Below are 22,948 nucleotides of genomic sequence, written 5' to 3'. Positions count from 1 at the left end.
CATGGCATCTTATATGAGAAATGAGTTAATGATGCAATGGCGTGTTGCATTAAAAATAGTCATATGCACCGCTTACGAGCGGCAATCGAATATCCGCTGCAGTGCTAAGCCTAACACATCTGTAGGCGGACCTGTAGGCACACGGGGCGGGAGCTCCTGGCGCGCGTCTTCCCACCCACTTTCTCGAGCGTCGCGCGTCGTTCTCTAGCCGCGGCAGCAATTTGCACTCGCAGCGCCTGCGTCACGTCCACGATCGCTTTCTAATTAAGCGGCTCACGAGATTAGTACGTGGGGACATTCGCAGAAATTGCCGGCGACGTGGATACGACAGTGCTACGGCGGCTCTGCTCTGTGATATCCGTCCGACCGTCACGTTGTCAGTTTTGTTTACACAAAATACGCGTTTCACGGCAACCGCTGAAACTGAAACTGCGACTGGCCGTATTGAAAATGGCTCTATTTAAACAACCGTCGCACGCTTAAGCAAATGAGGTTTCCACACGTGATAATTAGGTCACTAGCTACTTATCGCAACAAAAAAAAAACAAGATGCAAAATTTTTTGTGTCAGTGCCCCTCTAAGATCCCCAGGTGGTCAAAATTAATCCGGAGCCCTCCACTACAGCGCGCCTCATCGCCTGCGTTGCGTCGGCGCGTTAAACCCTACAATCAATCACTTATGTTGGAGTGGCATTACGGCCCCACGCAAGCTAGTTCGTCATGCGAACGAAAGATGCGGCGTTGGTAAAACTTCCTCAAAAACTACACCGTCTTCCCGTAGGGGAACCCTGAGTACAATGCGAAGCAGCCATGGGGTTGACTGAAGTTCCCATTAGTTTTCAGTTCGTCGTTTCCGTTGACGTTCAGCTTCGCGTGCCTTCGTTGTATCAATAGCTCCTTGACGTAGTTTGAATGAGAGAAGGACATAAGGCGCGTTCGTAGCATATCCTCCCGTCTCGGTTTGTAGCGCAGTGGGAAGAGCGCCATGTGCCTCACGTTGTGGCCAGAGTCGTGGGATCTAAACCGGGCGCCGCCTAACTATTTCTTTTAAAGCAAAGCTTTTTACCTGTACCCCCCAAGGGTTCTTTCGCGACCGTTGGTGTCACCAGAAAACTCTAGCGAACAAATAAAAGAATTTACCGGCACCGCCGGGAATCGAAGCTGGAACTAATAGACTAACAAAGCGAGAGCCCGTTGTCTTACCGATTTAGCTACGAGCCCACGCGAAGACGGGGAAAACAGGTGGTGTACTCACCAAGCACATCTACGGGTTTATCCCCTTCGTTCTCGCTGAATGCCACGTGAAAGCGTCACGCACGCGACCACTCACGCCCTTCTAGCGGCCCTGTGCGCACCTTGCTCATGTGCTGAGTTACAAAAATTAAAGGAAGCTCACACCAATGAATGGCATATCACTTCTAGTACGCTAAAGCCTGTGGCTTCCAGTGTTCACGTAAAAAATCACAGCTCCTTGTCGTCCGCCCTCACACCAAACCAAGGAATACATTCAAATACTCCTTGATGGCCACGCCACCACTCCAAGCCCCTGCATCAAGATCCTGGGCCTACATTTCCAGGACAACACCAAGAGTGACGTATCCTCGCAGCGCCTCAAAAACAGCATTAATTCAATCATACACATGATCAGGCAAGTTGCCACCAAGAAGCGAGGCCTAAAGGAATCCGCTACCTTTCGATTAATTGAAGCTTTTGTCCTCTCGAGAGTCACTACGTCAACCCCCGGTCTTCTTCTCGACAAGGAAGACATAGAGATGCTTTATATAATGCTTAGAAAGGCGGTCGAGCAGGCCATTGGTCGTCTCATGAGTGCGTCCACACAGAGGCTGCTTAGCACGGGGCTCCACAACAAGGTGGAAGAGCTGATAGAAGGCCATCTTTCTAACCAGAAGGTCCGATTCAGAACTGCGGTGGGTAACCGCATGTTTCACCAGATTGGCTGGGCAGCCCAGAATGTCACTCCGCTGGACGTACTCCCAGACGCTTGGCGAATAAAACTACAGATGCTCCCTTTGCTTAGAAATATGAACCCCTCACATGACGAGGGTTCACCGAAAAGCACGGGCTCAAGCGCTAAACACCACCCTCTGTCGGGATCATGGAGTTATCTACACAGGTGCCTCCAAACATCGAGGGCAGCAATAAGCCATCATCGTGGCTACCTCCAGAACCAACCTCCTTGCGTGTAGCTCGCTTAGGACCCAAGAAATGACGGCAGCAGAAGAGGCAGCCTTCACCTTGGCTCTCGCTCAATTGAATTCGGAGGGTAGTCACCGATTCCCAGCAAGCCTACTGGAATTACCAGTCGGGTTGGGTGTCCTTACCTGCACTGCGCGTACTAAAAAACCATTCCCCAAACGGTTCCATTCAGCTCATCTGGACCCCCCTCACGCTTCAATGGAGGGCAACAAATACGCCATCCCAACAAGCCTGCGCTTTTACCTCCCGTTCTATGTAGCTGCACGAGGACAGTCACCCGCTTGTCACGTTCAGGGAGATAACCCAGCATTATCGCCTTCTGAGACAGACCGTACCTTCGCCTTACTCTGACCTTTCCAGAGAACAACAAACTCCCCTACAGCTCATAAAATTCGGGCTCCTTCCCACAGCCTACGCGTCTTCACTTAATGTATCCGAATCGCTACGACGCTGAATGTAAATTTTGCTCAGAAGTAGGAACACTCCGCCCCGTAATCGGGGTGTGCGACTTTAGCCCTGAGCACCCTCCTCTCTTTCCGTCAACTACCCAACAAGAGCAATGGGAGATGCTGCTGTCCAGGCCCTCTGTACCTACCCAGCTTCTGCGGGTGGACAGAACACAGGCCGCGCGGGCTGCGTATGGGCCCCACAAAAGAAGGAATCGCTCCCCAGGGCTGCACTCTGGGCCGTTCAGAAATTTGAACAGAAGTATTTCTTCTTCCTCCCGCTCCTTCTGTGCCGCAAATCTCGTCGCCTCCGTCCTCGGCGCAGAGACGGAGAAGTCAGATCGTCTAACACCGGGTTGGAGCTTAATTTAATTTTATAAAAAAAGTTGCCACTCTTGTGCTACACCAATACAACACCAATACACCAATACACCAATACAACCAAACACCGTTCATGCAGCATGCATTGATTTAACTTTACCAAGAATATCTCTTTGAAGTAATAAATGGTGTGTTAAGTGCATTACACTTCTCTCTGGTTTTGCTATTTGTAGAGCGATGTGAGTGAATTTAAGTGACGTCGTATGGTAATCGTATGGGTGCCGTTTACAGCTTTGCTTTCCAACCACATTCACGGGGTGGATTGGCGCGATTTTTTTTATAGTGGACTGCGCTGACGTCAGCCCAAACGCTGACGGGGCTGAAGACACGCGCATGCGCAGTAGAGTGCGGACGGCGGACAACAACAACGAGGGAGGAAGGGAGGGACACAGCCCCGAGCATGAGATGCTTCGCATCTAAAATCTCAAGCCACAGCCGCCGTTCGAGCGGTCGGCGCAGTCTACCGCAACACTTAAATGGACCCTGCAACACTTTTTGTGCAGTGCAAGTAAACGTGCGCGACGTTTAGATTACACTGCCAAGAATACCTGAGCCAAATATTACACGTGAACGTGAGGCGGTGAGTGCGCAAATCGCTGTGAAAGACGCGGAAAAACCAACCGCGCTCCCTTCAATTCTCCTCATTATGCGCCCCTGGCATGGCCTAAACTACGTCATTTGGGCCATGGCTGTCCTTTTGGCTGTCGCTTGTCAACTTCGCGGCTTATTTCTCCCATTTCCTGTGACGATCCGCCGTCGTCGGCGATGTGTACCAAACTATTTTACGCCTTAACCTGTACGCATAGTTTTGGTGTTTATTTTGTGTTTTGAGTGCGCGCGGGGTGTGGGTGACGTACTCAACACTCCCCTTTCAACGAGACCACTCGACAACAAACGTTTATTGCTTCAAAAAAGCCCTACCAGCCTGAGCGCGCGCTTGCGAGCAGGAAGCTATTCCTGGTTTTTTGTGGCACCACACCTGAAATAGACCCCTCCATCTCCCGGAGAGAAGGAGAAAACTGCCCGGCATGGGATATATCAAAGGCCACCGATGACGATGCCGCGAGCCGCCCCCCTCTCCGGGAGAGAGCGCGCAGCTTTCGTCGCGTTGTCCGCGGTCGAGTTGAGAGGGAACAATTATGCGCGATTTCTCATCGCGCGTAGTTTCGGTGATAGTGAAGTTCCATAATCCTTGCGGGAGGAGATTGCTGGTGACACTTTACGCCAAAATACATTCCGAGTAGTCGGTGGTAAGTGTTGCAGGGTCCCTTTAAGTGGGGCATCTAACAGCACGTGCCCCTTCGGAAACACTAAGCGCGTGCGTTGCCTCTAGACAGCTACACAGAGATAAGAACAGCACACGATAAACTACTCGAACCATCACAAAAGCGAACAACATTAAAGTAAAAACGCTAAAGCAAAAATTGATGAATATAGGTGAAAAAGACAAAGATAGCAGAGCTCAGAAAACGCAGGATCATTTAGATGGCTCGGCACTGGCAACTGGCTAATCCAATATGGCTTGCTCTCGAGCGAGCAGTTGCGCTCCCTCCTATAGACATAATCATGAAAGAAACTCGTGAACAGGCAGACACCAAACGCTGGCTCACCCGACAAGGGCTCCTTCTCACAGCATGGGACTAGGAGAAGCCTATCCCGGTCATCGACCTTCCCATCCCTTTAGCACCCTGGACAGCCTCGAAAAACATCACCAGCAATCTCACCAAACCCATCCCCCGCTCTAGAACGGCAACAAGATCTAAACGTAGCCTTCACTTGGATAAGTCCAAACTTCCCAATTAGATCACATCTATACCGACGCCAGTGTGACAACTTCGCATGTTGGCGTAGCATGGACCTGCCCTGAAAACCCATCCCTTGGAGGTCAACTCTCCCTCAGACACAATGGTGCAACTGCACTGGAAGCCGAACTGCATGCCATCAATGGTGTCCTTAATCATATTTGCTACAACCTCAATACCCTAACACCAGCCAAAATACGGATTCTAACGGACTCGTTCTAGCAATTCAAGAACTTCGCAAGCCTCTCTCTCTGAACCCGCTCGTCAACTCTATAATTTTAACACAAAGAGCTCCTCAAAAGCCACAACGTGCACATCAGAATTGACTAGGTTCCAGACCACGAGGAGACCGGCCCAGGGAACCAGTTCGCCCACGAGGCGGCACAGGAGTGTTTGAACTTTACGCCTCCATTGGTTCCCCTTTCAGCCTCCTCAGCCACTCCTCCAGCCCTTCTTCTCCGACTAAAGAAACGTAAAAGACAACGGTAACAACAGGTTACACCCCCTGGGTATCTTGCCAACATTGTCTCCTGCAGCAGATCCGAGGAAGTATTCATCAACAAGCTATGCGCAGATGCCGCCTACACTCCTCACATTACCCGTAAATAGACAAAATGCCCAACACACACCCACGATGCCCCTACTGCAACACTGACGCCAAATCAGATCTCCACCACCTAGTGTGGACGTGCCCACACTTTGCCAAACATCGCCCAGAGAGTTTAACAAACGTTAATCCCGACACCCTACAACATGAAGCACATACTGGATTTGGCGCGTCTCTATTACGAACAATTGCCGCTTTTCCAGTTAAGAGTGGTCTGGCACGAGTAGTCTAACTGGGGCCGACCCCGGTGAAGACTTTCAGGCCCCCATAACACAAATCCCCTCTTTGAATACGGACCTTGATTAGTAATCCCCTTCCTTCCATCCCTCTCCCCACTGTACGGCAAACGCCCTCCTTGCTCCAATAAAAGACTCAATCAATCAATGACACCCGCCCCTTAATAATGCCGGATCAGTCACCAGGAGCGATAGTAGCGCATGCGTAGAGCGCTCCCGAAAAAAATGGCCGCGTATCTGCTCCTTTCGTTGCAAATGTCGTCAAAAGACGACAAGGAAATGCCCCCCTTCGCCAAGGGCCAACTTCTCATACTGTTTCTGTTCCGTCGCGCTCATCCCAAGGTAAACACACTAAAGGTTTGCTCAAGGCAATTTGAATTTACCGCGTTCCACTGCTACAGGCGGGGTTCCTCGATGCCACCACTGCAGTACGGCGGAGACACGCGTAATCGAGGCGGCCGAACCGCGTTGCCGTACTCCACGTGGGTTCCAAGCCATAGAGTTAATATTCCAAGCAGAACGTGAAACCTAGCTAGTGGAACCTTTCTTTGCTGTGGCTGCGTGATTTCTCATATGCCGCCAGGAGGTGGCGCGGGCAACAGCAGGCGGTACGCGTTGTTCTGCAGTGGATGTAGAATATCATTTGCTATCGAAAAACAAAGCAACCATGATTTTTTTTAATAAAGCAACACTGTAAATATCCCTTGTGTACTAATTTCCTGTCTTATATTTGCGTAATGTCTTGTTCTTATTCAACAACGTTGACAAGTATGAACATATAAACCGGGCTTAGACGTTTACCTTTGGCTGTGGGTATATAAAACTATTGCGCAGTTTCCATTACACAACACGGAATGGCACTCTTGGAACGCCTCCAGTTTCGACCTGGAGGCGTTCCAAGGGAGCACTGGCCACGTTATACCAAGAAATCCTCCCTTCCACACATAAACACCACTCAACCTCAAAACCTGGCCTTCCCCTTCATAAAAGACCCCCACTGCGCATCAGCACCACCTTACCGGGTCCACGTCAAAACGTACCACCCCCACATGCGCCCTGTACCAAGAGGCAATGGCACGCATACACGAAACCTTCGCTAACAGTACACACTTTTACACAGATGGATCCATCCTCCAAAGCACCGGAACAGGCGCAGCTGCTTGTATACTCCCATTCCTCGATGACAATCGTACCTGCCATCTCAACTTTACTGTTAGCTCCACGACAACAGCCCTACATCTGGCCTGTAACATGGCAAAAGACCACCTCCCACTTGACACCATAACCATCTTCTCCGACTCAAAGGCTGCATTGCAAAAGATCCTCAACCCCAACCGTGCTGCCCCGTGCATTCACAACCTAATTGGAAAGATTCACCAACTTGAAGAAGAGGGGTGCCAGGTCCACTTCCAAGGGCATGAGAAAACGGATGCCCTGGCCCGCGCTGCCCACAACTCTCACCAGCAGTCCATCGACGTCTTCCCAATCGACGAGGCCCGCAACATTATTAAACGACACCTCAGTACATCCCACCCCGACCCCCGAGTCTCCCACACAAGCCCTCCGCGCCCCCTCCCAGCCCACGGCCTCTCCAGAAAAGACCGCTCTCTCCTTCTCCGCCTCAGGACAGGCTACTCCTGGACCGCCGAACGCAGACATCGACTACAAAAGTCAGGTTCCCCCTTGTGCCACCTATGCCAAGGCGCAAATAAGACAATTCAACACCTCCTCTGCGAATGCCCTCACCTTGACGCCCCTCGCACCTCTCTCATAAACGCACTGAGAACACTCCACACTTCAAGATGTGCTCTTCCCAAATGAACCGGACTACACCCGCCTCAAAGTAGCATCCCTCATCGTCAAATTCGTCGAAGCCTCCGGGCTCTCTGAGCTCCTCCAAGCTCAACCCCACCTACCCTCCCTCTAACTCCTACCACCTTCCACATCCTCCTCCCCCCCCCCCTCCTAACCAAAACCCAGTTAAGGTGTCCTATCTGAGAGACAGTTACCGGGTTTTTTCCTCACTCCCTTTCCTCTCCAACAACCCCAAACAAGAACAACAACACTTTGGCCGGGTGGCTGAATTGAGTTACAGACACACAGAGCTGCAGTGTTGCCAGGTGTTGCGCCAGAGTCCGTCAATGCTGGACTCTGGTTGCGCGTTGCTTTCGGCGCATCATACAACCGTGTCGCTCCAAGTTTGGAGCTTGCACGGTATCAACTGAGAGAACAGTGCCCTGGCACACCCCTAACCAAACTATCCGTAGTAATTGGCGATTATATATTATGGCGTAATCGCTGTAGGGTTGTAGCACAAAATCGCAGGCTACGTATGCAGTGGCCCTTGCTTTCCTTTTTCAGACAACACCTCGTGACCTTTTTGGAAGGCGAGTTGGCCCTTTTGGGCGAGGAAGAGTTTCTGCGACATTGGTCTACCTGGTTTATTGAGGTTTCGAACAAAAGGGTTATTATTCATGCCAGTTTTCCAGAACTGTGTCCTTAGGGATTGTCGTTGTAACAAGTGATTTTGGTGTTAAAATTGTGTGTTAAAATAGTGCGGTACAGTACCCGTTGTGACATAAAACCAAACCTGTTCTGTATATTGCTGCATTCTTGAAGCGAATGTTTTTGTATCATTGTTTACCTCGCATGTTATTCTTTTGGTTGTAAGCAACTCTAAATTGTTTGTATGTTAATCTTTTGTGTACAATCAACTTTGAGCTGTTTATATGTTTCTGTAAGTGTCTGTTACCTGCAGCCTTCGCGCTCTATTAGTTTTGTAGCAACCGGCGCTGCACTTGTTTAATTGTTTCTGGTTGTTACTTTGTATCATTGATACCAGGATTTTTATAATAAATTTATCCTTTCAAGACAGACAGTCTGGGTTTAAGTAGCCCAAGAACGACTATCGTCTTTAACAGGTCCATTGTCCGGATGCGTGCCGCATCACAGGTGAACGTGACGGCGCCAGAAACACGATGCAGCGGTGAAAAAGTATTCGATAGTCGTTGACTTTCGCCACATGGATTTCATAAAGCTCGTCCATCACTGCAGATTGGTCGCATCACAACAAATTTCCCAGGAGAAGCTCTGTTACAAGACGATAGTCTTTCTTGGGCTACTTAAACTCAGAAATTTTGGTCTGTCTGTCTGTCTGTCTGTCTGTCTGTCTGTCTGTCTGTCTGTCTGTCTGTCTGTCTGTCTGTCTGTCTGTCTGTCTGTCTGTCTGTCTGTCTGTCTGTCTGTCTGTGACTCGATTCAGCCACCCGGTGAAAGTGAAACAAGGCCAGCGCAATAGTCTTATATACTCACAGCTAAATCTACCCGTCTATGTCCGGTGTAACGTTCATACTTGTCAACATTGTTGAAGAAGAACAAGACATTGCGCAAATATAAGACAACAAATTAATACAGAAGTGATATTTACAGTGTTCCTTTGTAAAAAATCATAGATGCTTGATTGGGCGTTGTAGCGTCGCGTTTCGACTGTTATTTCCACAGAACTCCCGCTAACGTTTGCCGAGGATAATGGAGTTAGGCGAAATTCCGACATCGCGTTGCTATCAATCGAGATGAAGTAGACCGTACGAGTTATTTTTCCATCAGAATAACTGCCGTTGTAGCTATCCTTGGCATTGTGAGTAAAAAAGTGGGCCCTGATTTACAAAACCCGTTGTTTTTACGATATCGAAAAGCACCTTTGGTTAGCCGGCGCCTCGGCTGTCACATCGCTCTTTTTGAATGGAAGAAACCGCACGCGGGCGGAGATCAATCACTATTTTTACTATACATTACATGCAAACATCTTATTTAATATCAGACCAGTATTTTTCGCCTTACTCCACATCGTGAAGCGAATTATACAACGGATTTAAAACTCTAAGCCAGCTTCCATAGCTAAATGGTGCACTGAAACACGAAAATAGTTACCTATATACCCCTGTTTTTTTTTCTTTCACCATAAACATGTGCTGCTGAAAACATTTTACTTTCAAGTAAACTAAATCTAGCGCTCTACTTCAATACTTCATTTGGGAATTGAAAAAAAAAATCTTTCTTTTTTATGAGAGGAACAGTTTTGTTAGCTTTTGCACTTCGTGAAGACGAAGGCCGATATTTGTGCGATATTTGTTAACACGAGCAAGGATGATTTTGGTTCACTTAGCGAGTGAGGCAAATGTCACACAAATGTTTATACCCGCGTGTACAATAACTCTAGTTAAGGTCGCAAAACTTTGAACAGGTCAAGGGGATGGAGGTGGCGTTGGCCCAGTTCAAATATTGCAAATATTAGATGCGGAAGTGCAAGCGGTCACGAATTTACTAAAGATTCTTTTTTTTTTGGTGATAGATGCAATAGGAATGACATATGTAAGGCAAGTGTGCGTGTTGCGCTATTTTTTTAGTAGAAATATTATTTTCAAGTAAACAGAGTTTTGCTAGCTCCAGAACATTTGCGAGCGCGCGTATAGTTTGTAGGCTTCTAATCTCCTTTATTGCATTGAAAAAAGGCGGATATTGCTACCTATGCGGTTAGTTTAAAACATGTGATGGCGACGGCGGTACAGCGCGGTGGTATAGCAGAGAAACCCCATGCGAAGCGTCCGTGCGCCCAGCGGAGCGCCGTGTAAGCCGCTGGAGAAACATGAGCTCCACGGGACAGGTTCCTTAACCTCCGTCACAGGCCGCTCGTAACTTGTTTCGGCGACTCTCCGCCAGGTGCAAACGTCGTCTGCACGGAGCTACTTTGAACGACGGTACCTAGTGTGATGTGTGCTTACGTAGCTTAGGATTTCGCCAAGGTGATTTTAAGAGCTTAGACTACTTATGTGCATCAAATTTGGATAAAGAAAAATTTGAGTGCAGTTGGCCCCTAAGTATGATCTGCACAAACATGCGTTTTAACACCCTGGAGCAGGCGAATGTCACCCAAAGACATTCAACAATGCTGATGCCCTTTTTTATCATCGGCACGCAGCCGCATTGTTTAAAATCAAACCCTCTGCTTCACCAGTGCATGGTTCTGTGAATAAGTTTCAAAAGAACCACGCGAGGACTCATCTTAACTGCGGAGATTGCGACACCCGGCCGCGCCTGCACCTGTCAGCCTAGCCTGGTCTAGCTTCCAAATAGAGAGGTTCCATTCCAAAGTGACGCACTGTCGGGCGCTGTGGGGGATCGGTTGAACAGTTGGTTTGGTTTTGCGCTGCGTGTGCGCCGCGTCCGTGCAATATTTTGATCTGTGTCTGTTTATTTTGCTTGTCATGTTCAACCGCGACCGCCGTTATCGACCTGTCCTTGCTCGGAAATACCTGATGAACAATTTGTTTTCGCTTTCCTAAATTTTTCTGTTAGTGTTTTTCAGACGCCACTGCTGCTGCTTGCGCTGCGTTCGACCCTCATTTCCCAGTTGGCCTTGTTCAGCGAGTTTCGCCGTGTGTGAGAGTTTGACCTTGAAGTTATACCACGTGACTCGCCTCCGCCGTGAGTGCCGCCCCTCCTTCCTCCTTCAGGTCGGCGCGACGTGAATAAAGGGAAAAGGGCGAGTGCAGCCGCGGTGTGAAGAAGGGAGCGAGGACGCTGGTCCATATGCGCCGAAGTCGAGTTTTCTTTTTTTTTAATGCGGAGCATTTCTTAGGCTCGCGATGTCACTCGTCGATGTTGTCGGCGCCGTCCACACGCTCACTGCGCATGCGCATCGCGTCGAGGCGCAGGTGCGCATCTCTCCCCCGTACCCTCCTCGCTCTCAACAACAGGTGCGGCGGTAAACTCAAGTAAATTCAGCCTTAGCAAATATATTATATGTCAACAGATGCAAAATATATTGTGCACAAATACAAACATATAAACATACATACATTGACCCCCTTCCTTCCCTCATACAGGCGCTCATGCATAGGAGCAGTAGTGGTGGGACCATTTCTTCCTAGTTTGAAGGTGGGACCATTTGTTCCGGGACCATTAGTTCCGGGACCATAAGTTCCGGGGCCATTAGTTCCGGGACCATTTATTCCGGGACCATTTATTCCGCGACCGGAGTAAACATATCGGTGGCCACAAAAATCGTTTGCACTGTTGCTCGCGAATACTTTTTTGTCTAACCATTAACCGCACTAACTATATATAAGACAATAGTATACTCCTCATTGATTACATTGTGGTGTATACAAGGGATTTAAATGTGCTGCACATGCAACTAACTCTCACGTTTTTCAGCTACAAGCGCAAACGAGGAGAAGTTGGACAGTTTAGAAGTGAAGTAATAAGCACAAAACATTAACACACGAAGCACACGAGCTCGTTTTGGATATTTTTTGGGCAGTAGAATGCAATACATGCTAAAAGACTCAACGTAAAGCTAACTTTGAATTTTACCTGTTCTTATTTTAAATATGTTCTTTTTGTCACGTACCAACACCATCATTACGAATATTTTGTTGTAACATGCACACCCTATTCAACTTCACTGCCATGGGCCAAAAAGCGCTGTGAGAGCGTAATGCAAAGCAAGACCGACAAATAGGATTATTATACGACTAACTGGCTGATCATTCGTGGACGCCATTATAATACCCCTGCCATGTTCTATTGTGCACGGAGGTGTCTGCAGCCGATGCCTGTAAAAAGAGTGAGTTGGTAAGAAAAATTTTCACCTCAAAACGATTTTAATTTTTTTTTAAATCCACTAGAAGCAGTCCTTCACACACTACGCTGAAACTCGAAGGGGTCAGGACTATTTATCGTATTTCGCAGGAAACGATGCGACCATTCGAACTATTGCGCTTATCCTAAATTTGAGGGCATGTTGCTCCACATTCATATAAAAGTATCACCACAAAATTACTCGAATTTTTTATGGACCAGTTCACGTCAATCCTGAGCCATTTACTTTTTGATAGCGCGCGTAAAGTATTTATTGGGGAATTAATACGTCTAGATTAGTGAAACATGTGTTATTAGGACTGTCTTTGTGACTTCTCGGCAAGAAACCATTTTTTTGCAGCGAAGCATCCTAATGATGCCAGCTATCTTTTAAAAGCATGCAGATCGAACACTACAAATGCATTTATGATGACTTTAAACAGATCTATTGCACTAAAAGAACACCAGTGCTGCTGTGAACGTTTGAAGCTTTCTTTCTTTTGTTCTTGCGCTAGCGTCCGCGATCTTGTCATTCAGTCGGCAACAGAAGTTCTTAAAGGGACAGACAACCGATTTTTGTCGAGTATATATTCTCTATCCCAAATGAAAGGGTATCACTTAAAGCACCTTGACGAGAAACGGTTTTGCTGATAACGCCCTAGAACTTTTTAAATCGAATTTTTTTACCTACGAACCGTACGTGTCCCTCCTAAAACTAATGCTGGCAACCATGACATAGAGTAGCTCGGCAACATACTTTTGTCTGTATGCGAAATAAAAAACAATATTTAAAAACTTGTTCCCAGCTAAAAAAGTTTGAATCGCAGGCTTTCTTGTTCCTGTATGTGTTTTTTTAATGCAACAGTCTATTTTGCACGAATGCGCCATCTGTTGGGATAGACGATAGGTAGAATCTGGCTTCACGTTGTGGAGGCGGGAAGTTCGATTCTCCCCGGGCGCGACGTTTTTTTTTTTTTTTTTTTAAGCTGCCGTTGGCGTATTTGGAAACTGAAATCAAATATTTTGGCAGAACAAACGTCTCTGCCTCAGGCAGAATCGTCAAAGCTCCTTCACTGGGTCTGTTTACTGAACGCTGCCGTTGATTCTGGGCATGGAGGCTCAGTTAGCCACACTGAGAGCAACCCAGCGGCAGCGGGCGGCGTGTCTAAACAAATTTTCAAAATGATGCTAAAAAATACATATACAATTTAACCGTATACAAATACTTGTGTTAAAAGGTTTTCAATACGTAAATAAACGCTTCAGCAGTTACAGTAGCTGCTAGGTTTGCAGGTCACGTGACAGGGACACATATTGTAGTTCCAAGTTTCGACACTACGAACCGCCACCCTTCCGTTTTCAGGAAGTTTCCTGCCAAATTAAAATTATTTCCGCCAGTTTGTTTAGAAATTGCTTGTGGTTACCGGGCTATATAAAACGCTGGCTTTCATATGAGCTAGAGAACATATACGCGACAAAAATCGGTTGTCTGTCCCTTTAAGCAGAATGTTTGTACTGCACCACAGCAAATTCTTCAGCAGGAGCTCACCCTGGAGTTCAGTGTAGGTGGAAAGTCTTCCCGGCGTATTGCACGTATCCATTGTCATCGCTACTCGTCCTCTTGAGGAAACCGAAACACCGGCACTTCACACTCTGGTGTGTAATTTCCGCGACACCACGGAACTGATCACTTGCTCAGCATCACAAATTTAGCGCGCACCATCCCGGCAGAATGACAAATGACAGGCACGAAAAGAAGCGTGGTCAGGATCATCCGCGCAGTACCATGCACGTGGGTGCAGTGAGAAAAAAAAAAAGCTGACTGAGAACACAGCAGTTTCAGTTTACATGCGCTGTCGAAAATAGTGCGGGGTAGGTATCATTCAACCTCCGTCAAACTTGCTTGCAAATAAAGGCTAACTTATAAACTTTTACGTTATCTTTGTCCACAATTTACCGAACAATCTGTTCTCATTCTACCGCAAAATATACATCGATATTTGTTGTCACTGCGCGAACTGACACAAACACGGGCATGCTGTGTGGCACTACTTGAACCTCTTTGCCCTGAAGGAAACTTGTTGTGAGGGGTGGCTATGAAAATTCTGGGAAGTTGTGGTTAGTGAACCCTGCCGCCCAGCCGCTACAAAGGATAAGCCGGGACGTTATGCTGAGTGGGCGCGCCTTTTCTTTTCGTCCCCTTCTCGTTGGGCTTCTGTGGGCCCCATCGGGAGGTAATTAACCTGTCTCGCGACAATGGCCGTCTTTCTGCTTCTGCACGTACCTACCTGCGCCAGGACGGGGGACAGAGGAAGGGGTGGCAGGGCCCACGGAAAAGCTTGCAGGCGACGCCAGCAGAAAAGTATTTGGGCTTTGCAGGGAAGACGACCATGTGCTTTGCCCAGAAGCCGACTTTTAGGGGCGAAGCTTCTTAAGGCGTGGGTCTGTCCATCCTCGACGTATGTATGTAGCCACCTCTAGTTTAGTTCTTGGATTGTTTACTAGATGGCGTGGCTACCTCTAGTAACAGGGGAAAAAAAGTATTTGGTGCCTAATAAGCTTTTTGTGCCTGCCCTAAGCAGCGCTAGTATTGAACCAAAAGTGTAAAACATAGGTATATTAGTCCTTTTTGGTTAGATGACATGTCATCACCCCGATACAAAGGGGAAACCAATAGAAATCATCATCATCATCATAGTTCTTGGATTGTTTACTAGATGGCGGTACTTGTATATGATGAAAAGATGCGCTTGGATTGTTTACTAGATGGCGTGGCTACCTCTAGTTTAGTTCTTGGATTGTTTACAAGATGGCGGGGAGCGTTGTAATAAAATCCGTTCGCTGTTGGCGCGCGCTCGGAGTCGCCCGATGGATAAGGCTGCAGAGCGGCGAGAGCGCAAGGCGGCGGCAGCGCGTGCTCGCAGACAGAATCCCGATGTGCGAGCCCGCGAGGCAGAAGCGCTCCGTGAAGCTGCGCGACGCCGCCGCCAAGATCCTGCCGTACGAAAGCGGGAGGCCAAAGCGTGTCGTCTGGCTGCGCGACGACGCCGCCAAGATCCCAGCGTTCGAGAACGAGAGGCCCAAGCGTCACGGCAACGGCGCGAGGACCCTGCCGTACGCGAAGCGGCACGGCTGCGGCGCGAAGAGGATCTCCAAAACGTCAGAGAACGGGAAGCGGCGAGAAAGCGCGCGTATCGGCAGGCAGACCCCGATGCAGTGAGAGCTCGTGAGGCGTCTGCAAAACGCATCAGGCGAGCTCAGCCCCAAGGTGACGACGCGCGGTTTAAGCGAGACTTTCTAGACGTTACGTTCGGACACAGATGTAGTGGGCGAACTTTCACTGAAGAGTCACGGTTTTACCGATGATTTCCCCTCAGGAGCTTCGCCCACTCATCATCATTCACCCCGTGGATATGCTGTGAATTTTTTTCAATCAGCCCCCGCCCGCCCCAGCCCGATGACGTAGGCCGCGTCGCGCAAAAGATAATTTCGGCTTTATAGTCTAGGTGGTGTTGGTGTACCCCGTGCGCTCCGTCGCTCTCAACAACAGCTGCGGCGGCGCGGGGGGAGCGCGTCTGTGCGCGCATGCGTCGTAGCTACCCGCGCGCTGTGTCGCGCTCAACAGTAACGGCGGCAGGGCGTGTACACGTGATAACGGCGTGGTGGGTGCGTATAAAGTTCGCGCGCTTGTGTACGGAAGTGTGCGCATGCGCGTCTCTCCCCCGTGCTCCTCTCCCTCGAACGCGAGCGGTGTGTATATTAGCGGCGGAGCGCGCGTTCGGAATTCAGTCAAGGGCGTCTTTGCTTGGCTTTCGCTTGACTTGACGCTTTGCTTGACGGCACCAAGCAATAAAGACAGACTTTCACTTTACACTCCTTGCCTTCGCTTCTCCTTCATTCCATAAATAAGAATAATAAAGACGAAATAACAATTAAGCATTCCCAAACCATACCCAATTACGCAACACTCACGCGATACCCCCCCCACTCTGCGACGCATTTACTCGAGTTCCCCCCGTGGAAAGATGCGGGCGGGTTTTTTTTTTATTCATTTACCCTAAAGGCCCTTACGGGCGTTACATAGGGGTCGCAATAAAAAAAACACATTGTAACATTAAAAACAGCAAAACAGCAACACCCACAAAAATGCGAATACAAATATATTCATGTCGAAATGCATAGTGTCAAAAAAAAGGGTACACAAAAGGCGCACAACAGTTATCTAATTCCTAAAATACGAGGGTTAAAAAATGACCCAGGTTCAAAATAACACAAACATCGAACATTGAACCAATCTAAGAGGTTCAAAAATGGCACAAACACTGAAAAATGATTTATACATTTTATACATTGAGGGATAACTGTAAATCTTTGATAAATGACTCGTGATTACTGAGGGTGACGATGTTACCTGGGAGCTGATTCCAGTGACGAATAGCAAGTAAGAGTGGCGAGAAGGAAAATAGGTTGGTACGCGCGAATATTGGTTGAACTTTGAATGCATGATCTAAACGGGAGATAACGCGACCAGCGGGTCTTGTGTGCGAGGCAGCGAAAGAAGACTGGCTGTGGTATAGCCTAGGAAAAACCGATAAAAGACTATAAAGCCGGCGTTGTTGTAGAGGTGGCAAGTTCAGGGACTGTTTCATTTCTGTTATACTTGATGTTCGTGAGTAGTTCCTGAGAATGAATCGGGCAGTTTTATCTGTGTGGTCCCAGTGGCGAAAGTGGCTGGCTGCGTCAGACAATATCCTGCAGACGTTGCTCGGATTGCGAATGAGTAAAATATGTGATAAAATTAAAGCTCGACTTAGACAACAAGGTCTCGTCTGAGTACATATCTAATTTCTTAATATGGGAGCACGCGAAAAAAGGAATAATACAGAAAAAAACGGTATGCTAGCTACAACCAGGTGAAGCTTCCAAAAGCTCGAATTCGCTGGCACGCAGAAGCCCAGACGTGTCGCTGACGAACTGGTCCCTTTTTTCTCTTAATATAAAAGCCTACTAAGAGCTCCTTGCCGGCCACTGTATTATCGCTTCTTCGGAGAATTTCAAGCTTCTCCAAGAAAAGTCTGCATTTTGTCTGCAAAGGACTCAAAGGACTGCACTGTCCTCAGCGCGCGGGTGAATACACGCGAGTATTATTGTTTAGTGACGAACTGTGCTCGCGTGCCCTGTCATTCACTCATCTGATCGTTTGGCCGATATAGGCCTCCCCGCATTAAAGCGGTATTTTCTATACTATTCCGACATCACAGGGCACAAAACGCTTGGCATGCTTGTTTTCAAACTTTTTAAAGCGCAGCTTTAGTGCCCCCACTGGCAGTGCCGGATTAGGAAACTTTGGGGCCCGGGGCTACTGCGTCCTTGGGGGCCCTAAAGATGATGATGATGATGATGATGAAAATGATTCCGCTTTAATATGCGAAAATTTTCGAAGCCCATGTTATGCGCTCTGATCAGTGACAAATTATACTTAATTTTACGCTTTCCGGAAACTAATTTCTTGGCTTTATGACTAGCATTACATAACGGATTTTAAGAGGCGTAAAAGTTAGTATGGTTTGATTGCCGGCCCGTCACAGATTCACAATTAATCGAAGCGCCATGTCGGCCTGCACACGCCATGGTACAGAAGAGTATTTTTTTACAAGAAGCATATTTTATTTAGCTGGTAAAGTTTTAATTTTATAGTAAAGTTCTCCACCTGCATATATGGGAGGGCTCAAAGTCCGCGCAGGCAGCTGTCACTCACAGACATCTGCCAAACAGTTAGCCGCCACGGCTTAGGGGCCAAAATCCTGTAGATTACCCGCGCAGACGAAAAAGCACGCGGCGGTTAGAACACGCGCAACCTTCCTATCGCAGCAAAATTCACACAAAAAAATGCCGCTTTTTGGGCTGGGGAGCGGTCGGCTTCATGCGTGGGTTTGCGCATGGCCGTCGAACTTTCAGCGGCGAGAAACTCCTGTTGCGCGCGTAGCTTTGATGGTCTTGCTAGTGGGAAAGCCGTTGCATATTAACGGGTCCCCTTTGGGTTGGAGAGCGACAGGGGAGCACGAGAGATGGCATCAGACAACAGTTTAATAGGGATAGAATGTCTCTGCTCCTCCCCCCCCCCCGCGCTGCTGCTCCCGTCGGTGCCGCGCAACAATTCCATTCGTTGTCGAGGTCGTTGTTCGGTCTTAACTGGCAGTGGAAACACGCTGAAGCTTCTCGTCTATAGATTCGGGGTCTACGACGGAGGCGAGTATGGGGGGACCTCTCTTTTTCGAATCTTCAATACGTCTGCCGCGTCCAATGTTTTTCCCGGGCTTTTTCGGGGGGTTCCTCTCCTCCTGTCGCCACGCCCAAGCGCGACCAGAACTGCGGGCCGCCCTTTGGTCCGTGCTGCGCCGTCCGGCGGCTCATTTCAAAGCGAAAAGCACCCACGGGGACAAGCAGCTTAACATCCCCGAGTCGCGGCGGAGGTCCGTTTTCAAGACGGCATCGAAGGGGCCGCACGCAGGATGCGTTTTTAAGTGGGCACAGCTTTCGTCATCCCGAACAGAAACACACGTTGTTGTTGCTTTGTTTGGCGTCCACGCCTGAGCTCTTCACACCGGCCAGGCCTGCTGATTCCCCAGCTCGAAGGGAGCCACTAGGGTCGGGCTGGCCCGGCGGCCTCTGCGTCCACACAGATTGGCGCCTTGAGAATTAGCTACGAATGGAGTCGCGCGGACCTATAGCTTCCGCAACGCTTGTTGCTCAGACAGCCTGCAGAGGCTACAGCACAAAGGCACGGGCTGAAGCCGAACGACCCCGGAGTGGCCTACACAACCTTTGAACATTTACATAACCATACGCTGACCATTGAGCGAGAAATATCGAGTCGATATCTATCACGCTTATGCGATTCAACTAATCCACTAGCTTTATTGAACGGGTCGTCATCGCAATGAACTTCCTTGTCAAGCGCTATACATTGAAATTTCTGGCAGAAATTGTGTATGAGAGGGCAGTGCTTAAGTTGTCAATAATGACATATAACGACCCTCAGATTTAAACAATTTACAATGTTCTTCAGGCATTATTTCATTATTCGCATGCCTGACCCTTTCTTATACCGAAACGTGCGCGCGCCGAAACGTCCCCGTACTTAGATGTCCGTGTACAGAAAAGACCGAACCGACCTGTGTCGCGTAAAAGACCGGAGCCGAAGCTCGGGGCCTGTTTTATGTGGCTTCTTAGGCCCGGTTAAGCTCTGTACCCAAGACTTTTGGTCAAAGCGTATTCTCATAAACCTCGGGAAAACAAGAAAGAGGAGTAGGAATAACTAATTTAAATTGAAATGGACTCGAAGGTTGTCAACCATAACGTGAGGGGCCCCCAACTCCTCCACACCTTTCACGAATTAGTCAGCTCGGGTGGGAAGGTGAGGTTGAAGCTCCTACCTTCTACTTTCAATGCGGGCAGCGAGCACACTCAATAACTTTTTTATATGGTCGAGCGGGGCCCCTGACAGCTGTGGGCCCGGGGCTGCAGCCCCCGTAGCCCCCACCTTAATCCGGCCCTGCCCACTGGTGCCGTTGTACGCCAATACGCCCTGCAGGAAAGACAACTTTCTCTAACGATGTTGAATGATCGCGGGTGAAGTGAAAGAAAAAACTCCCACCTCCCCTCGCGGGAACCCCTGTGTAGATGCGACGCGCAGGCGGAGCGGCGAAGGGACCGTGTTTTATAGCGCGAATAACGTTGAGGGGACTGCGTAAGCCGGTCCCAGTCGATGACGACGTTGGCGTACTTGTAAAGCGGCGTGGACTCTAGATGTTTGAGCCAAGCGTGGATGTTGCTTCGCCGGACAACGGCACACCGGTTATATGCGCAGCGCGCCCGAAGGAGAGGAAACCGCGGAAGAGAGTACTGCACATGCGCCGGCCCCAGCGCGTCTGCCGCAGCTATGACGCAACACAATCCAACACAATCCACTTTAATCCAATCCAATCCAAATCCAATCCAATCCAATCCAAGCCAAGCTAATCCAATCCAAGCCAATGCAATCGAATCCAATCCAATGCCCCTCGCGAGAGTGTTCGCTATCGGAGAGGAGACGGGGTGAGCCAACGGTGAGCGGCGGAGAGCGCAGCTCGCGCGGCGAGGAGAATGGGGGAGGGGTGGACAACGCCGCCGCCGACGACGATGACGCCGGAGGGACAAGGCGAGTGAATGAGGTCCGATTCCGGCTTCCCGTGGCCGGAAGCACAGGTCCGATTCCGGCTTCCCGTGGCCGGAATCGGACCTGGGCCCCTCGCGTCCCTTTCGGCCCAGAGTTTTCAAGCATGCCCCGCATGCGTCTCCGCCCCGAGAACCGGTTTAGCCGCCGGATGACCCGCCGCGTCAGCCGCTCCCACGCGCATCCAACTTGCTCGATATTTTGCCGCGCCGCCTCGAAAACCTGATTGCTCGGACAGTCATTTGTCCCCTCCCCCCCCCCTCCCCCCTTTCGGTGTGTTGTTGTGGGAAGCTGAGCAATACAGCTACTAGCCCCATTACGACAAATAAATCTTCTTTCTTAAATTTCCCCGTCGCCTCGGTACGCCGGCAGTAGTGGTTCAAAAGAATATGCCGAAGAAACATACTGTTCTCATTGCAGGAATGGATGTTTTCCACTTCAAGAACAGCGCTAGTAGCGGCGAATATCGAAATCACAATTGGTGGCTCCTTCGGCCACGGAATATCGGTGACGCTCTTGTCCAATATTGCTAATCGCGGGGGGCGCCCGTAGTGATAGAAGAGGCTCGCTTTTTGCATGAACATTGCGCTTCACTTTTTTAACTTTATGCTCAGACGTCGCTCTTTCGGTTCGCCCTTGACGAAGTTTAGCACATTTGGCAATGCCCATAATTGGCCGTGCAATGAATTAGCGCTTTTGCAGTGGCCATCGAATGCCAACGAGAATGTGTTTGAAGTTCGCCCCGGCGCCCTTACGGCATCCGTAAAATGCGGCAATAGCGATAAGAACGAGCCATTAAAAGAAATGGCGGTGCCTGTAAGCGTATGCGCAGATAAAGTTCGTGGCAAAGGTCCATTGCCAAAGGTGGGCTGCAATACCCACATTTACCATTTTTGAGCTTTTAAGCCACCTCGAGGGAGCCGCAACAACCGTGACCCTCATTCTTGTGAATGCAAGTAATCGCAGTCGTGTCTGTAATACCTACGTTAATGCTATAAAAAAAGGGCGTCAAAATCCGGTTTCATCAGGTACACCCTGAGAGACCCTCGAGATTTTGTGGTCAAAGCCATACCAGAGTCCTTCAATGCTTTACTGGTCACGAAACTTCGGCGCTCGCTTCATATAGGGACCGCGCGCGCCACTAGAGGCGCCACCGCCGCACGAAGGTCATCCAGCCGCCGCGCGTGCGGCGTATTGGCCAGCTCTTGGCGTGCAAACGCTCGCTGCTTTTGGTGTCTTCGCGCTGATTAAGTGTTTTTTTTTCGTAGTAGTTAACGATGAATAGTCCAGTTATTGTGTTTATCACCTGCCTTCAATGGGGTTTTATTTTTCGAAGAAAGTTACCGTAGACTGCGGCCGCGAACGGCAACGGCTTCTGTGTGTTCTGGCACAAGCGCTGCGCCGTCGTGTTTACGGATTTTTAAATCTATATTGCTTCTTTTCTTAAAGCAAAGTTGTAAATACTATACACACGGTATCTGTGTAGTCACGGACTGCTGCGGGCCTATCGATAATACAATATTGATTGATTGCAGGGTTTAACGCGCCGACGCAACGCAGGCGATGAGGCGCGCCGTAGTGGAGGGCTCCGGATTAATTTTGACCACCTGGGGATTTTTATCGTGCGCCGAAATCTCGTACACACGGGCGTTTTTGCTTTTCGCCTCCATCAGAAAAGCGGCCGCCGCGGCCGGGAATCGAACCCGCGACCTCGTGCTCAGCAGCGCAACGCCTTAGCCACTGAGCCACCGCGGCGGGTCGATAATACAATAAAAAAAAAATTCTGAAAGAAACCAAGTACGCGTGGTTCAGACTACGCTTAATGAATCCGTTGATTGCTCTGGAATGCACAGAACGCTAAAAGAGATAGCCCAATAGTGCTGCCGTTTCGATGAGTGGGTACATACTTGAGAATATCTAAAAACGCTGCAGAAACGCGAAGAATCAAAACACGAAGAGATATATGTTGCACCATGTGTCTTTCTGCTTCCACGCTTTGCAATCCTTGCAAAAACAGGAAGCAAAAAAAGAACAATGAAACTGATTTTATCACACGCAAGAAAAAATTTCAATGTTAGGAAGGGTGACAAAACAGCGTGGTCCAGCGCACAAAAATTTGTTTTTTCTCGCTGCGATGTGCAGCACACGGAGGAAACAGAATATTGCCACGTAGCCAAGAACGACGCAAAGCTTTTCTGAACGCAGTGACCTAGGGATCTCCTGCACTACAAACGACTAGAAGGAAACACAAACGTCGAAGAAGCAGTCCGCAGTGTGACCTGAACAGATGAACGTCGATAAAGTAAGTTGCGCGGCGTTTTTTATGCACGCATTACTCTCGGAACGTTATTAATTTCAGATCCATGGAAATAGGATCGAGAACATTGTCGAAGAAACCAAAAA

General features: G+C 48.9%; 1 protein-coding gene across 1 annotated transcript in view; it reads right to left on the bottom strand.

Annotated features, from left to right (window-relative positions):
- The window catches only part of LOC144140020 (monocarboxylate transporter 14-like), a 77,478-nt gene that overhangs the window by 51,792 nt on the left and 2,738 nt on the right, over positions 1 to 22,948 (bottom strand). The window lies entirely within an intron of this gene.

This window comes from Haemaphysalis longicornis, unplaced genomic scaffold (assembly GCF_048455015.1).
Source record: "Haemaphysalis longicornis isolate Haplotype H1 unplaced genomic scaffold, Haemaphysalis longicornis Haplotype H1 scaffold_5, whole genome shotgun sequence".
Taxonomy (NCBI): Eukaryota; Metazoa; Arthropoda; class Arachnida; order Ixodida; family Ixodidae; genus Haemaphysalis; species Haemaphysalis longicornis.
Note: the sequence above shows the minus strand (reverse complement) of the source record. Positions and strands in the feature narration are given on the sequence as shown.